Below are 19,264 nucleotides of genomic sequence, written 5' to 3'. Positions count from 1 at the left end.
ATGTGACTGAGCTAGCATACGGTAAGGTTACCAACATCATCATTATCATTATTATTCTCCTACAATATTCTACAATCATACTTGCCTTGAAAGCAGTGATTTCAACTGTGAAAATCCTTCTTTTCAATTCTTAGCAACCATTCTTCACGTAAGTGAAAGTCATCTGCATGATTTACTTCCCACTCCATATTTTAATCATGTAAAATAAATGGGGGAAGAAAAAAAAGGGAAAAAGGAGACAGGAAGGCAAAAGACTTTCTACCAAGCCTACAATTTACAAAATGAGGAATCATTTTCCACTTTCATGAAAACCAGAGTATCAGATTTCAAAAATACAAATTTGTGGCAGCATAGAGAAGAGTAGAAGTTAGTTAGTCCCCTAGGAGCAACTAATAAAAAATGAGGAACAACTAGTAAATAATCTGGAATAACTGCTGGGGGACAATAGTGACTATCCACACATTGTGCATCAAACTGGATTGGGAGGAATGCCTGAGATCGCAGCATGGAATCTGTGAGGGGAAACTGTGAACCCGAGCCAGGAGCACCCCCCCCCCACAGCAGCCCGAACTGCAAAGCAACGCTGTGATAGAGACCACCTCTCTGAACAAGCAAATATAGCTGAGTCTAGCTCCAACTAGGATTTTAATTATCAAATGTGGACTGCTCAATGCAAGGTGTAAACCCCCAACAAGCAGACATGTTTCTAGTGACAACTGACCTTGAAGAGCCAGGGGACCTCTCCTTCCTGGGAGGGGGAGCCCAGAGGACAAGGTGCTACCTCTGGCTGGTGGGTGAAACTGAGAGCTATGGACAGACCCTGAAAGGGGGCTTTCTGTCCCTTTTGCTCTCTCTCAACCTGAATGGCTCAGTGGAGAAAGCATCAGCCATTTTCAGTACACAGTGCTCTGCAATGGAGAAAGCCTCAGCCATTTTCAGTTTGCAGTGCTCAGACCCAGACAAGGGTGGAAACAGCAGAGTCAGAGAGACAAAGAGCCTATTTCAATGCAAATGACAACTCCCTGGGGGGTATATTGACCCTAAGAGGAAAGAGGTTGTGCCCAGCTCTACTGCCAGCCTTCCATTCAGCACCAAACCCCAGGGCCTGGGAGGAAATAATCAAACCAGAAGCAACTTAAGGTGAGAATTAAAGGGGCCACACCTCCTTACACCAGTTGGGAGCGACAGGCTGACAGGCGCCACCTGCTGGGCACATTAGGAAAAGCACATCAACTTGAGGCATCACAGGGTGTGTCACTCTTCTAAGACACAACCTCAGGGAAACCTGGTGCTGAATATTTCCTCCTTCTGGGACCTGAGCCAGTTCTGGTCTGGGAAAACCTGATTAGGTTAACTAAGGAAACCAGATGCCTAGACAACAGAAAACAACAACCTACACTAAGAAAAATGAAGGTATATCCCAGTCAAAGGAACAAACTTACACTTCATTTGAGACACAGGAATTTAAACAACTAATGCTAGATCAATTCAAAAAGTTTAGGGAAGATATGGCAAAAGAGATGAAAGGTATAATGTAAACACTGGGCGTACGTAGGGTAGAAACTTTAAGTAAGAAAAAACAACTGGCAAAATCTATAGAAATTAAAAGCACAACAAAAGAGATGAAAGACACAATGGAGACATATAACATCAGATCTCAAGAGGCAGAAGAAAACACTTAGGAACTGGAGAACAAGACATCTGAAATCCTACACACAAAAGAACAGATAGGGAAATAAATGGAAAAATATGAGCAACATCTCAGGGAATTGAATGACAACATGAAACACTTGAATGTATGTGTCATGGCTGTCCCTCACCGCAGTGTGGCTGCTGGATATTTAGCTGGCTTAGTCACTCGTTTCAGAATGCAGACACCTGGTTTCACAAAGTGCATGGTCCCTGTGGATTTACAGATCTTGTCCAACTGGTGAATAGCTGGAACTCGTATTCTGGGTCACTTTTTGGCTAGTATTTCTCATGGAGGTGTTTTTTTGCCCTGTCTCTCCTATCTTCCAGAAGTCCATAATTATGCACTATGCCAAAGCTCTCCTTCAAATTTGAAGCAGAGCTTAAATTTTTCATACACAAAATGTACTATACCAATATTATGAGGCCCGAAGGCTGGGAACGCTCCTTCCTGGCGCCGGCGCAACAGCGCAGAAGGGCGCCAAAAAGCCCAGTGTGACGGGAAGTATTTCCAGCATCAAATGCACATGCCACAATATCGGGTGTAGACAACAGCCTCTCGCACATGCACAGCTAATTGTCCCAGAGCTAGGAAGGCAGAGCTCTGCGAAAAGGGGGAAATTAACATGCCCCATAGCAGCCATCCCTTCAGCAGGCTGGGAACAGCCCTACATGTCCTGGCAGCCCAGTACTTCCCTTGAGGGATGGCATGCACTTGTGACATAGCACAGCCTTCCCTCAGCAGAGGCCCTGGGAGGGCATGGTTTGGAAGAGAGACACACTCAGAAATCCCAGGGACCATACGCCAATACCAAGGACTTGTGGGTCACCAGCAGAGACAATCAGTGGCGAGACTGAAATGAAAGTTTAGATTCTTTCAACAGACTTAAATCTCCAAGAACACCTGGGAGGGTTGATTATTAAAGCCACCCTCCCTCCATAACCGCTCAGACACACGTCCCACATTCAAGGCAGACAGCACCAACAACATACCAAAACTTGGTGTACCAACTGGACCCCTGCAAGTATCAGACCCCTACACAATACAAACACAAAGTTGGGGAGAACTGGCTTGAGGGGAATAGTTGGCTCATGGATGCCACCTGCTGGTCAGATAAAGAGTATGACATCAAGCTGTAGACCTGAAAAATTAGAGATTAGACTTTGAATTAGCCTACATATCCCAAAAGAACCCTATCAAGTTAAGCAAATGCCAAGAGGCCAAAAACAACAGAAAATTTTAAAGCATATGAAGAAACCAGGCGATACAGATAAACCAAATTCAAACACCCAAATCAAAAGATCAGAGGAGACACAGTACTTGGAGTAATTAATCAAAGAACTAAAGACAAACAACGAGAGCATGGCACAGGATATAAAGGACAAGAAGACGACGCTAGAAGAGCATAAAGAAGAAATTGGAAGAGTAAATAAAAAAAATAGATGACCTTATAGAAATGAAAGAAACTGTCAACCAAATTAAAAAGATTCTGGATACTCACAGTACAAGACTAGAGGAAGCTGAACAACAAATCAGTGACCTGGAGGATGACAAAACGGAAAAAGAAAGAACAAAAGAGGAGAACCTAAGATGGCGGTGAGGTGAGACAGGGCAAAAGAACACCTCCGTGAAAAATACTAGATAAAAACCAGAAAGTGACCCAGAACACCACTTCCAGAGTAGCGCCAGCCAGACAAGGTCTGCTAAATCTACAGGGACTGTGCATTTGGTGAAACCAGAAGTCTGCATTCTGAAATGAGTGAGTGAGTCAGCTGAAAGTCCCTTGGCCACACTGCGGTGGGGAGAAATGGTGGGTTGGCGTTTGGAGATGGACTAGTTTTTTTAAAAAAAAAAAAAAAGGCCGGGAGCAGCTGCAGATATGACAGGAGTGGGCTGGGCTAATGCCTCGGTGTCTAGTGTGGAAGAAACCCCTTCCAACACCCACTGCTGATTGTCTCGGGCCCAGGGGAGCAAAGGGGAGCCAAAAGGAGAAAAAAAAGCGTGACTTGCAGCCATCTCCCCGGCGGGCGGGGCCATTCCTGCCTGGGGCTGAACCCACAGCACAGAGTCGCACCAAGAAACCCAGTGTGACAGGGAGTCTTTCCCGCAGCACCACGCACAGCCACAATATCCACCGTGGACAGTGGCCTTTAATACACACACGGCTGATTGTCCCAGAGCTGGGAGTGCGGAGCTGTGCAGAAAGGGGGAAGTTAATGCGTCTCATTCAACCATCTTTGAAGTGGGCTGGGAACTCCCCTGCAGGGCCCGGTGTCCCAGGGCTTCTCTGGAGGCCGGCATGCACTTGTGACATGGCATGGCCCTCCCTCCCTCAGCAGAGGTCCTGGAAGAGCACAGCAGGGAAGGGAGAACAACTCAGAAATCCCAGGGAACCTACGCCAATACCAAGGACTTTTGGGTCAGCGGCAAAGAACAGCCTTAAATCTCCAGGAACACCTGGGAGGTTTGGTTATTAAAGCTGCCCTTCCTCCCTAACTGCTCAGACACATGCCCCTCGTTCAGGGCAGATAGCACCGACAACACACTCAAATTAAGTGCAACAACTGGACCCCACAAGAATCAGATCCCCACACACCACAAAGACAAAGTTGAGGAGAACTGACTTGAGGGTAACAGGTGACTCAAGGATGCCATCTGCTGGTTACAGAAAGTGTATGCCACCAAGCTGCAATTCTGACAAATTAAAGATCAAGTAAAGCAAATACCAAGAGGGAAAAACAACAGAAAATCTTAAAGCATTTGCTAAAACCAGACGATATGGAGAACCCAAACCCAAACAACCAAATCAAAAGATCAGAAGACACACAGTACTTGGCACAATTAATAAAGAACTACAGACAGGCAATGAAAGCATGGCACAGGATATAAAGGACATGAAGAAGAACATGGCGCAGAATATAAAAGACATAAAGAAGACCCTAGAAGAATAAAGAAGATATTGCAAGAGTAAATAAAAAAATAGAAGATCTTATGGAAATTAAAGAAACTGTAGGCCAAATTAAAAAGACTCTGGATGCTCATAACACAAGATTAGAGGAAGCTGAACAACAACTCAGCTTCCTTGAGGACCACAGAACAGAAAATGAAAGAACAAAAGAAAGAATGGGGAAAAAATTGAAAAGGATCGCAGGGATATGAAAGATAAAATAAAACATGCAAATTTAAGACTCACTGGTGTCCCAGAAGGGGAAGAGAAGGGTAAAGGTCTAGAAAGAGTATTCAAAGAAATTGTTGGGGAAAACTTTCCAAACCTTCTACACAATATAAATACACAAAGCATAAATGCCCAGCGAACTCCAAACAGAATAAATCCAAATAAACCCACTCCAAGACATACTCTGATCAGACTGTCAAATACTGAAGAGAAGGAGCAAGTTCTGAAAGCAGCAAGAGAAAAGCAATTCATCATATACAAAGGAAACAACGTAAGACTTAAGTAGTGACTATTCAGCGGCTACCATGGAGGCGAGAAGGCAGTGGCATGACATATTTAAAATTCTGAGAGAGAAAAATTGCCAACTGAGAATTCTTTATCCAACAAAACTCTCCCAAATTTGAGGGAGAGGTTAAATTTTTCACACACAAACAAATGCTGATAGAGTTTGCTAATAAAAGACCTGCCCTACTTCAGCTACTAAAGGGAGCCCTATCGACAGAGAAACAAAGAAAGGAGAGAGAGATACAGAGAATCTTAACAGACATATATAGAATATTACATCCCAGGTCACCGGAACACACATTCTTCTCTAGTGATCATGGATCTTTCTCCAGAATGGACCGTATGCTGGGACATAAAAACAAGCCTCAATAAAATAAAATAAAATAAAATGAATTTGTTCAAAGCACATTCTCTGACCACAATGGAATACAAATAGAAGTAAATAACCATCAGAGACTTGAAGAATTCACAAACACCTGGAGGATAAAAATGAGGGGTAGATGAAAACATTCCCGGATAATCAAAAGCTAAGGGAATTCATCACCAGTAATGAGTACTATAAGAAATGCTAAAGGGAGTTGAGCAGGCTGAAAGGAAGGGACACTAAACAACTGACTGAAATTACATGAAGAAATAAAGATTTCCAGTAAAGATCACATGGTAAATATAAATACCAATACTACTGCATTTTTGACTTATAACTCCACTATTTACTTCCTACAAGACCTAAAACACATAAACTGTAATGATAAATCAGTGGTTTTGGACTCAATGTAAAATATGTAATTTTTGACAAGAACTACATAAAGGTGGGGGGAATGATGGAGTATAGGAACATAGTTTATGTGTCATATTGACGTTAAGGTGGTATCAAAGAAAAACAAGATTGTTATAGATTTAAGATGTTAAATTTAAGCCCCAATGGTAAACACAAAGAATATGACCATAGAGATTAAAAGTAGAGTAGGGGTTCCGAGAAGTGGGGGAAGGGGCAATGGGCAGTTAAGAAATGAGATAGGGTTTCTGTTTGGGGTCAAGGGAAACTTGTAGAAATGGACGCTGGGAAGGTGATAGCATTGCAACATTCTAAATGTGATTAATCCCACTAATGGAATGCTAGGGAGGGGGTGGAATGGGAAGATTTAGGCTATATATATGTTTTCACAATTAAAAAAAAAAAAACAGTCTAAATAGATGACAATTAAATGCCAAGGATGATCCTGGATGGGATCTGAGGATGGAGGAGAGGAGGCTCAAAGGGACACAAGAAAAAAAAAAAGGAAATACAGAATGTAAGCTTTATATCAATGTTGAATTTCTTGAACTTCTTAGCTGCGCTTAATGAGATTGCATAAAAGAATGTTCTTGTCCACGGGAAAGTATATGTGAATTATACTGTTTGTTCAAAGATAGTGCAGCTTGCTCTCATATGTTCAGAGGACAGAGCAATAAACAATGGATGATAGGGAGGGAGGGAGGGAAAGAAAGAAACAGTGGTGCAACAGGATGTTAAAGGTGGTGGATCGGGGTACCAGGGGAGGGGGGTCGGGGTATGCTGGAGTTGTATGTATGGGGTTTGTACTATTTTGCAACTGTTCCTGTAAGATTGAATTTATTTCAAAATAAAATTTATTAAATTAAAAAGAAAGAATGGGGAAAAAATTGAAAAAATCAAAATGGACCCTAGGGATATGATAGATAATATGAAACATCCAAACATAAGATTCACTGGTGTCCCAGAAGAGGAAGAGAAGGGTAAAAGTCTAGAAACAGTATTCAAAGAAATTGTTGAGAAAAACTTCCCAAACTTTCTACACAACATAAATACACAAAGCATGAATGCCCAGTGAACTCCAAGTAGAATAAATACAAATAAACCCACTCCAAAACATATTCTGAATAGACTGTCAAATATTGAAGACAAGGAGCAAGCTCTGAAAGCAGCAAGAGAAAAGCAATTCACCACACACAAAGGAAACAACCTAAGACTAGTGACTACTCACAGGCCAACACAGAGGCGAGAAAGCAGTGGCATGACATACTTAAAATTCTGAGAGAGAAAAATTGCCAACAAAGAATTCTTTATCCAACAAAACTCTCCCAAATCTGAGGGAGAGCTTAAATTTTTCACACATAAACAAATGCTGAGAGAATCTGCTAACAAGAGACCTGCCCTACTTCAGATACTAAAGGGAGCCCTACCAACAGAGAAACAAAGGAGAGAGAGAGATGGAGAAAGGTTCAGTACTAAAGAGATTCAGTATGGGTATGTTAAAGGACATTAAGAGAGGGGGGGAAGTAATATATCTGAAAACATAAACCAAAGGATAGGATGGCTGATTCAAGAAATGTCTTCACAGTAATAATGTTGAATGTAAATGGATTAAACTCCCCAATTAACAGATATAGATTGGCAGAATGGATCAAAAAATATGAACCATCAATATGTTGCATACAAGAGACTCATCTTAGACACAGGGACACAAAGAAATTGGAAGTGAAAGGATGGAAAAAAATATTTCATGCAAGCTACAGCCAAAAGAAAGCAGGAGTAGCAACAGTAATCTCAGATAAAATAGACTTTAAATGCAAGGATGTTATGAGAGACAAAGAAGGCCACTACATACTAATAAAAGGGGCAATTCAACAAGAAGAAATAACAATCATAAATGTTTATGCACCCAATCATGGTGCCACAAAATACATGAGAAAAACACTGGCAAAACTAAAGGAAGCAATTAATGTTTCCACAATAATTGTGGGAGACTTCAACAGATCACTCTCTCCTATAGACAGATCAACCAGACAGCAGACCAATAAAGAAACTGAAAACCTGAACAATCTGATAAATGAATCTGATATAACAGACATATATAGAACATTACATCCCAAATCACCAGGATACACATTCTTCCCTAGTGCCCATGGAACTTTCTCTAGAACAGATCATATGCTGAGACATAACACAAGCCTCAAAAAATTTAAAAAAATTGAAATTATTCTAAGCACATTCTCTGACCACAATGGAATACAATTAGAAGTCAATAACCATCAGAGACTTAGAAAATTCACAAATACCTGGAGGTTAAACAACATACCCCTAAACAATCAGTGGGTTAAAGAAGAAATAGCAAAAGAAATTGCTAATTACATAGAGATGAATGAAAATGAGGACACAACATATCAAAACCTATGGGATACAGCAAAAGCCGTACTGAGAAGGAAATTTATAGCACTAAACACATATATCAAAAAGGAAGAGAGAGGTAAAATCACAGAACTAATGGAGCAACTGAAGAAGCTAGAAAATGAACAGGAAACTAATCCTAAACCAAGTAGAAGAAAAGAAATAGCAAGGATTAAAGCAGAAATAAATGACATAGAGAACAAAAAAACAGAGAGAATAAATAACACCAAAAGTTGGTTCTTCGAGAAGATCAAGATTGACAAGCCCCTAGCTAGACTGACAAAAACAAAAAGAGATTTCTGATGCAAGGAAAATGTTCAGAAATACAGTGTGTTGATGAATGCATAACTATATGATTGTACTGTGAACAGCTGATTGTACACCATGGATGATTGTATGGTATGTGAATATATTTCAGTAAAACTGAACTTAATTAAAAAAATGAAAAAGAGAGAAGATCCATATGAATAAATAATGAATGAGAAAGGTGACATTACTGCGGATCCAGAAGAAATTAAAAAAATTATCAGAGGATACTATGAACTGTATACCAACAAACTGGATAATGTAGAGGAAATGGACAATTTCCTGGAAACGTATGAACAACCTAGACTGACCAGATAAGAAATAGAAGACCTCAACCAACCAATCACAAGCAAAGAGATCCAATCAGTCATCAAAAAACTTCCCACAAATAAAAGACCAGGGCCAGATGGCTTCACAGGGGAATTCTACCAAACTTTCCAAAAGGAACTGACACCAATCTTACTTAAACTCTTTCAAAACAATGAAGAAAATGGAACACTACCTAGCACATTTTATGAAGCTAACATCAATCTGATACCAAAACAGCAAAGATGCCACAAAAAAGGAAAACTACAGGCCAATCTCCCCAATGAATATAGATGCAAATATTCTCAACAAAATACTTGCAAATTGAATCCAAAGACATAATAAAAAAATCAAACACCATGACCAAGTGGGGTTCATTCCAGGAGGGCTCAACATAAGAAAATCAATCAATATATTACAACACATTAACAAATCAAAAGAGGAAAATCAAATGATCATCTCATTAGATGCTGAAAAAGCATTTGACAAAACCCAACATACCTTTTTGATAAAAACACTTCAAAAGGTAGGAATTGAAGGAAACTTCCTCAATATGATAAAGAGCATATATGAAAAACACACAGCCAGCATAGTACTCAATGGTGAGAGACTGAAAGCCTTCCCTCTAAGATCAGGAAAGAGACAATGATGCCCGCTATCACCACTGTTATTCAGCATTGTGCTAGAAATGCTGCCAGGGCAATCTGGCAAGACAAAGAAATAAAAGATATCTAAATTGGAAAGGAAGAAGTAAAGCTGTCATTATTTCCAGATGATGTGATCTTATATCTGGAAAACTCTGAGAAATTGATGATACAGCTACTGGAGCTAATAAACAAATTTAGCAAAGTAGCAGGATACAAGATTAATGCACATAAATCAGTAATGTTTCTATATGCTAGAAATGAACGATGTGAAGAGACACTCAAGAAAAAGATACCATTTTCAACAGCAACTAAAAAAATCAAGTACCTAGGAATAAACTTAACCAAAGATGTAAAAAACCTATACAAAGAAAACTACATAACTCTACTAAAAGAAATAGAAAGGGACCTTAAAAGATGGAAAAATATTCCATGTTCATGGATAGGAAGGCTAAACGTCATTAGGATGTCAATTCTACACAAACTCATGTACAGATTCAATGCAATCCCAATCAAAATTCCAACAATCTACTTTGCAGACTTGGAAAAGATAGCTATCAAATTTATTCGCAAAGTGGAGATGCTTCGAATTGCTAAAAACACTCTAAAAAAGAAAAATGAAGTGGGAGGACTTTCACTCCCTGACTTTGAAGCTTATTATAAAGCCACAGCAGTCAAAACAGCATGGTACTGGCACAAAGACAGACATATTGATCAAGGGAATTGAACTGAGAATTCAGAGATAGACCCCTAGATCTATGGCCGACTGATCTTTGATAAGGTCCCCAAAGTGACTGAACTGGGACATAACAGTCTTTTCAACAAATAGGGCTGGGAGAGTTGGACATCCATATCCAAAAGAATGAAAGAGGAACCCTACCTCACACCCTACACAAAAATTAACTCAAAGTGGATCAAAGACCTCAATATAAAAGTACCATAAAATTCCTAGAAGATAATGTAAGGGAAACATCTTCAGGACCTTGTATTAGGTGGTCACTTCCTAAACCTTACAACCAAAGCACAAGCAACAAAAGAAAAAATAGGTAAATGGGATCTCCTCAAACTTAGAAGTTTCTGCAACTCAAAGGAATTTGTCAAAAAGGTGAAGAGGCAGCAATGAGAAAATATATTTGGAAACCATGTATCTGACAAAAGACTGATATCCTGCATATATAAAGAAATCCTACAACTCAATGACAATAGTACAGACAGCCCCATTATAAAACGGGCAGAAGATACGAAGACAGTTCTCTGAAGAGGAAATACAAATGGCCAAGAAACACATGAAAAAATGTTCAGCTTCAGTAGCTATTAGAGAAATGCAAATTAAGACCACAATGAGATACCATCTCATACCAATTAGAATGGCTGCCATTAAACAAACAGGAAACTACAAATGCTGGAGAGGACGTGGAGAAATTGGAACTCTCATTCATTGTTGGTGGGACTCTATACTGGTTCAGCCACTCTGGAAGACAGTCTGGCAGTTCCTTAGAAAACTAGATATAGAGTTACCCTTTGATCTAGCAATTGCACTTCTTGGTATATATCTGGAAGATCTGAAAGCAGTGACATGAACAGATATCTGCACGCCAATGTTCATAGCAGCATTATTCACAACTGCCAAGAGTTGGAATCAATCCAAATGTCCTTCAGCAAATGAGTGGATAAATAAAATGTGGTATATACACACGATGGAATACTATGTGGCCGTAAGAACAAATGATGCTGTGAAACATGACAACATGGATGAACCTTAAGACATAATGCTGAGCGAAATAAGCCAGGCACAAAAAGATAAATATTATATGCTACCACTAATGTGAACATTGAAAAATGTAAAATAAATGGCTTATAATGTAGAATATATGGGACCTAGTGATAGAGAGCAATTAGTGAAGGGGGAACAATAACTAGTAACAGATAAGCTATCGTGGGTAAATTTAATGTTCTGGGAAGGCCCGACAATGACTATGATTTGTTAATATCTGGTAGATGTGGTATGAACAAGTTCACAGAAATGTTGCTATATGAGGTTATTTTTGTGGGGTAGAGTAGGAACATGTTGGAAGTAGAATAGTTATTTTAGGTTAGCTGTCTTTTTCTTATTCCCTTGTTTTGGTTTATTTGAAATGTTCTTTTTACTGTATGTTTAAAAAAAATTTTTTTATATAGTTAATAGCTAATTTTTTAAAAAATGAAAAAAATATGCAGACACCTCTGAGGAGCTGGGGGAGAATGCAGGGGTGTTGGGCTTCCCCACCTCGATGGTTGCTGATGTGCTCACAGACACTGGGGACTGGCAGTTTGATGGGCTGAGCCCTCCATCAAGGGACTTGCCCTTGGGAAGACTGTTACTACAAAGGAGAAGCTAGGCCTGCTTATAATTGTGGTTAAGTGTCTCCTCCTGAATGCCTCTTTGTTGCTCAGATGTGGCCCTCTCTCTCTAGCTAAGCCAACTTGGTAGGTGAAATCACTGCCTCCCCCACAACATGGGATCTGACACTCAGGGGTGTAAATACCCCTGACAACGTGGAATATGACTCCCAGGGAGGAATCTAGACCCAGCATTGTGGAATGGAAAACATCTTCTTGACCAAAAGGAGGATGTGAAATGAAATGAAATAAGCTTCAGTGGCAGACAGATTCCAAAAGGAGCCAAGAGGTCACTCTGGTGGGCACTCTTACACATAATATAGACAACCCTTTTTAGGTTCCAATGAATTGGAATAGCTAGCAGTAAATACCTGAAACTATCAAACTACAACCCAGAACCCATGAATCTTGAAGACGATTGTATAAAAATGTAGCTTATGAGGGGTGACAATGTGATTGGGAAAGCCATGTGGATCACACTCCCCTTTGTCCAATGTATGGATGGACGAGTAGAAAAATGGGGGCAAAAAAAAAAAAAAAAGAAAAAAAAAACTAAAGGAAGAATGGGGGAGACAATTTGGGTGTTCTGCTTTTACTCTTGTTTTTTTTATTCTTGCTTTCACTTTTCCTGGTAAAAGGAAAATGTTAAAAATTGATCAGGGTGATGAATGAACAACTATATGATGGTAATGTGATCAACAGATTATATGCTTTGGATGATTGTATGGTATGTGAATAAATCTTAATAAAAAATAATAAAAAAAATAAATAAAAAAGGCAGAGGTGGTGAAAATGGATAAAAAAAGCAAGATCTAACTTGTAACAGCTATTTAAAAGAATCACTGTAACTGCTGTCTACAAGAAACTTACTTTGAATATATAGATGCATATAGGTGGAAAGTAAATGTACAGAAAAGCTAATATATCTGGCAAACAGTAAGCATATGAAGGCTGTAATGACTAAATCAACATCAGATAAAGGAAACTTCTAGACCAGAAATAGAGGGACATTTTGTAATGATAAAAAAGTTATTTCGTAATGATAAAAAGCTCAACACATCAGTAAAACTTAAGAATCATAAATATGTATGCATCTAATAACAGATCTTCAAAATACATGAAGAAAATATTAACACAATTAAAAGAAGAAACAGACAATTCCTCAATGACAGCTGGACATTTTAACACATCTCTCTCAGTAACAGATAAAACTAGATTAAAAAAAAAAATCAAAGACAAACAACCATCTGAACAACACTATCAACCACCTTGACAACTGGTATTTAAAGAACATTACACCCAACAATATAGAATACACATTCTTTTCAAATACACATAGTATGTTCACCAAGATTTACTTATGCTGAGCCATAAAACAAGCCCCAATTAATTTTTAAAAAGTGAAATCATACAGAGATTGATCAAAAAGAAATTAGAAATCAATAACAATAAAATCTGGAGGAAAAACCAGCTATTTGGAAATTAAACAACCTATTTATATGCAACCCATGAGTCAAAGAAGAAACATAAAGGATATTAGAAAATATTTTGAATTGAATAATAAAAACACAGTTTAACACAACTTCTGAGATTCAGCTAAAGCGGCGCTTAAAGGAAAACCAAGTTATAAATGCTTACATTAGAAAATAGCAAGTTTGTATACCTTAAGAGCAAAGTAAACCACTAGAAAGTAGAAGGTAGTAATAAAAATAAAAGCAGAAATCATTGAAGAAGAAAAAGATATAAAGTAGAGAAAGTAAGCAAAACCCAAAGTTAATTCTTTGAAAAGAACAACAAAATTGAGTTCCCTAACTAGGACTGATCACAGGAAAAAAAGAGAGAATACAGATTATCAATATCAGGATTGAAGAGAGTTGGTCATTAAGATCTTAAAGACATTAAAAGCATAGTAAGGCAATATTATGAACAACTTAATGATAAACAATTTGACAACATGGATAAAATGGAAACATTCCTTGAAAAACATACCTTACCCAAAATGACTAGATGAAACAGGAAATCTGAGTAGCCCCATATCTATTAAAGGAATTTAATTTATCATTTAAACTCTCCGAATAAGAAAACTCCAGCACCAGATAGTTTCACTGGTGAGTTCTAGCAAACATTTACATAAGACATAACATTTTGCACAAAATCTTTCAGAAAATAGAGAAGGAAACATTTATTGTTTTATGAGGCCAGCATAACACCAACACCAAAACATCACAAAAAAATTACAAAAAAGGAAATTACAGACCACCATCCCTCATGAATTAAGCCATAAAAATCCTTTACCAAGTAATAGCAAACTGAATCCAGCAATATATAAAAAGAATAATACTTCATGACCAAATAGGGTTTTTATATAGGAGTGCAAGGTTAGTTTAACATTTGAAAATCAATCAGTGTAATCTAAATTATCATAATAAAGAAAACCATGTGATCAATTAAACAGATACAGAGAAAGCATTAGACAAATGAGTTAATAATAAAATCTCTCAGCAAACTTCTTAAATCTGTTAAAGGCATCTCAAAAACCCCACAAGCAGCATTACACTGAGTACTGGAAATAATGAACACTTCCTCTATCATTTGGAACAAGACAAAGAGGCCTACTTTCACTATTTCTACTTAACACTATAGTGAAGATCCTAGCCATTGCAATAAGAGAGAGAGAGAGAGAGAGAGAGAGAGAGAGAGAGAGAGAGATATGAAAAGCACACAGGTCCAAAAGGAAAGGATAAAACTTGTATTTGCAGATGACATGATTGTTTAGGAATAAAATCCTAACACAATTACAAATTAAGTTTTAGAACTAAGTAATGGATTTAGTAAGGGCACAGGACATAAGATCAATACAAAAATGAACCATGTATCTAGATACCACTAGCTGAAAACAATTTAAAAAACGGAATTTTTAGAAGTTCCATTAACTAAAGCATCAAAAGCCATGAAACTACTTTGGAACAAATTTAACAAAATTTGCAAAACCTCTACAATGAAAATTGCTAGGAGAAATTAAAGAAAATCTAAGTAAATAGGAAGATTCATGGATGGAAAGACTCAATATTATTAAACTGTCATTTCTCTATAAATTGTTCTACAGTTTTAGCACAATCCCAATCCTATTATACATTTTTATAAAATTGACAAGGTGACTCTAAACTTTACATAGAAATGCCAAGGACCTAGAATATCCAAAGCAATTTTGAAAAAATGTACAAAGGTGGAACACTTATACTACTTGGACTTCAAGACATACTTTAAAGATACAATATTCAAAACTGAGTGGTACTGGCATAAAGACTAAAAAACAAATCAACAGAACAGAATACAGCACAATCCCACATTATGTGGTCACTTGATCTTTGACAAAAGTATCAACATAATCCAACTCGGAAAGGCAAGTTTTTAAACAAATGGTATTAGAGCAACTGAATATGCATATGGGAAGAAAGGAATCTTGACTCCTACCTCATACTGTACATAAAAATTAATTCAAGATGGAACATAAGCCAAAATATGAATGATAAAACTGTAACTTGAAGAACATACAGGAGAATATGTTTGTGACTTGGGAATATTGGAGATAACAGAGATAGCAATAGCCATAAAAGAAAAAAAACTGCTAAATTCAACATCAAAATTAAAAACTTCTGCTCAAACACATCATTAACATAATGACTAGTCAAGTCACAGAATGGATTTCTGTATTTGCAAAATATGTATCTGACAAAGGACTGGTATCCAGGATATATAACAACCCAATTTAGAAAATATTTTAATAGACACTTCACAAAGGAGAGATAAACAAATAGAATAAGCACGTAAGGTGCTCAACATCATTAGTCATCAGGAAAATGCAAATTAAAACCACAACAAGATACAATTACACATCCATCAGAATGGTTAAAATTAGGAAGACTGACAAATCATATATTGGTGAGGATGTGGAACATCCAAACTCATACACATTACTAGTTTAAGTACAAATGGTACAACCACTTTAAAAAAATACCTGGCAGTTTCTTAGAAAACTAAAGGTATGGCCCCACAATTCCACTTCTAGTTATTTACCCAAGAGAAATAAATTCAGGTATCCACAAAAAGACTTGTAAAAAATGTTCATTGAAGCTTCATACTTAATTGCCCCAAACTGGAAATAGCCTAGATGTTCATCAACAGAACTGAATCATACAATAGAATACTACTTGGCAATAAAAAGGTGTACTACTGAAACATGAAACTCAAAAGCATTATACTCAGCCAAAGAAGCCCTACACAAAAGTGTACATGCTATATGGTTCCATTTATATGAAGTTCTAGAATAGATAAAACTAATCTCTCATGGGGAAAAAAATTCAAAACAAATGCTGCCTCTGGGAGGTACACGTGGGGATTTAGTGGAAAGGCACATGAGGGAACTTTCTAGGATGATGGTCATATTCTGTATCTTAAAAGAGTTTTCTTTCCAGTTTTGTTTTTTGTGTTTGTTTCAAATTAAATGTTGGGGAAAAAAAACTAATACCTTCTCTTTTAAGATAACTAAGATTGTAAATTGTAGATTGGACTGCAAATATTAAGAATCCTGGTTACCATCTGTGAAAATGTGCTTGACCAAGGGAAGAAATAAAAGTGGCCAATATACAAAGTGGGGATGAGGAGTGGGGAGTATTAGGGCCAAGGCCCCAAAATGCAGGATGTTCTGAGACCTGCCAGAAATAAGGCCCAAAGCAGCAAGTCAAGAGATAGTCCTTCACTTTCAGGCCCCTTACATTGTTTTTGCTTTCTTCATAGCTCTGCAAGTCTATGAAATTGTCTTCCAGACTAGGTCCCCAACATTACCTAGCACTCCACTTTTGCAAGACATATTAAGGACATAGTTGGAGGCTTTAAAGTCATTGGGGTGGCAGTGAGGTAGGGGGAGAAATAATAAAGAAAGGTACGGAAATGAATTAAAAATTCCACAGGGAGAAAGTATGACTCACACACTTCTTGATGGGTAACTACCCTTTTAAATTGCATCTTGTGAAAACAGCCAAGGAGCATTAAAGATTGAATGTAAAACTGCTTCTGGGCAACACTGATTAAAAAGGAATAAAACTATTTTAAAAAGGCTGTTCTGAGTTATTTGGCAACATATGCATTCTGGTGAATGGGTGACTCAGATCCCACTGCCGGTCCTTTTAATATACAGTTATGATTTTTATAGAATGATAGTCATCAGTAATTGTTCCTTTCTGGAGATGACTGAAGAGTCTCAGTCTAGCTGATAGTAATGAGTGATTATCACTTTGCTTGATTTAATGAGCCTTCAGAGAAACTATACCTGCTTTGTCCTTGAACTCTCTGTACACTCACTCATCTTTCCAGTTTTTCCATCTGCAAGGATATAACACTGCTTGCTACTAACTTGCTGTAAGTAATAACCAGGTTCACCCTACTAGGGCTTTTCCTTACTCTAACTCCTAATCTGTTAAATAAGAAGCAAAAGTTTAATCAGGTTATACATATGAGAACAAAGCAGGGACAGCTGGGTTAATAGTAAAATATGACCCTAGTCTGAACAGACTTCTAACCTTAAACACTGTTGACTCATATGTTACAATATGTAATTGTTAATTTAATTTGAAATTAATCTCAAAAAACAAAAAACAACAACAAAAACAAAAACCCACTAAGCTGATTAAAATCAGTGTTATATCTGTGTGGTTAGCAAGCAAAACAACTAATATCAACCAGTACTAAACATGAAGTTCATCACTTTATATCTAAGAGAGGTGAGCTACACTGGATAAACCAACCAGTTTTCACAAATATCCCTGTTTCAGATAACATATGGAACAGCAAAATAACAGCAAGGTAAAGTTTTGAAGAGAACAGCGTTTCTCTGGGCTGATCTTTGTTTCACAAAGATATTACTACATCTTCAAATAATACAAAAATTCCTCCCAAACAAATAGCAACTGTATTATAGGGGGTTTGTACTAAAAATCTAGCTCAATGAAGCAAATAAGATGTCACAAATCAGCTTTATTCAGATTATCTCGTAAAAGTAGAGACACCAGGAGAAAAGAGCAAAATATGTCAAGTGTGGGTGGAGTGTTCAATGTAACATTTACGGATGGTTTTATGGGTCCCAGAATGCATTTTTATTACTTCCTAAGAGCCGTTTATGAGAAGTATTGCAATGAATACTCAAATCATATACAAATTTTATCCAAAAGTATTAAGTGTTTGTTGCCATCTTGAGGTAAATTCAAGAACAGAGACAAAACGCTTGGCTTTGCCTAGTCCATTACCAAAAGAGGCTTACTTCTCCAAAGGGTTTTTTCTACCAAACATATCATGATCTGAAGCTAGCTAGTTGTAATACAAAAACTCATTTTCATCCCAACAAGACAACTAATATTCAAATATTGGGTACTAGAACATTTCTGTAAAAGTAAAGCTAAAACTTCACACCAAGAATAAAGCAAGTTTTTAAAAATTTCCACTCTGATGAAAATGTCAAACTAGCTACATCCTAAGAATTCATTATACCGTCCTCAGCTGACATGCCTCATACAACCTAGGGGACTATGAAAGACTATGTTGTAGACTATGAAAGGCTTTGTGGTAAACTTTCACTGGGGTGGGGGGGGCAAATTCAAGATACTTATAGCTTAATTAGACTTTAATATGTAAGGACTTCAACACAAGAGTAGCTGCATGGAGAAAACAGTATATATATACATAAGCTATAAGCTTAGGTAGAAAAGCCTAATGGTAGATAGATAACTATTAGGGAATTCAGAGTTGAATGAGTTTCTGTCAGTGACTGCTGCCCTTTCAATGTCATGGGACTTTGAACCAATTAAAGTTGTTTTTCCTTAAATCACATTTTATTTAAGGTATTGGTGCTATAGTTTGATTTTGAGTATTATTAAGAATGAGTTGCATAATACCATTAATCCTCTAACATTTGAAAGACCTTAGCAGTTCATGACTCATATTCATGCATGAGCAAGGTTTTGAATGAGTGGTAAAAACATGATCACCATCCTCATACTGCTACCGAAGTCCCTATAGGAGGAAGAGATCACACTGGCTAAAAGTCTGGATTCATGAACACAGAATTCACCAGATACACCCTAGAGTCAATCAAATAAAGTAGGTTGCTTTCCACATATACTAGCTGCCTAACCCTTTACACAGGACCCTCAAGCTACCCTTGATATTTATTTAAACTTATTAAAAAGTCTCTTTGTTCTTTCCAATGTTTACAAACCTGAAGGAAAGCAAAGAAGTTA

At 37.5% G+C, this 19,264-nt stretch overlaps 1 protein-coding gene across 2 annotated transcripts in view; it reads right to left on the bottom strand.

The window, feature by feature from the left end:
• ELP3 (elongator acetyltransferase complex subunit 3) overlaps positions 1-19,264 on the bottom strand; it is a 116,928-nt gene that overhangs the window by 74,795 nt on the left and 22,869 nt on the right. The window lies entirely within an intron of this gene.

This window comes from Choloepus didactylus, chromosome 20 (genome assembly GCF_015220235.1).
Source record: "Choloepus didactylus isolate mChoDid1 chromosome 20, mChoDid1.pri, whole genome shotgun sequence".
Taxonomy (NCBI): domain Eukaryota; kingdom Metazoa; phylum Chordata; class Mammalia; order Pilosa; family Megalonychidae; genus Choloepus; species Choloepus didactylus.
Note: the sequence above shows the minus strand (reverse complement) of the source record. Positions and strands in the feature narration are given on the sequence as shown.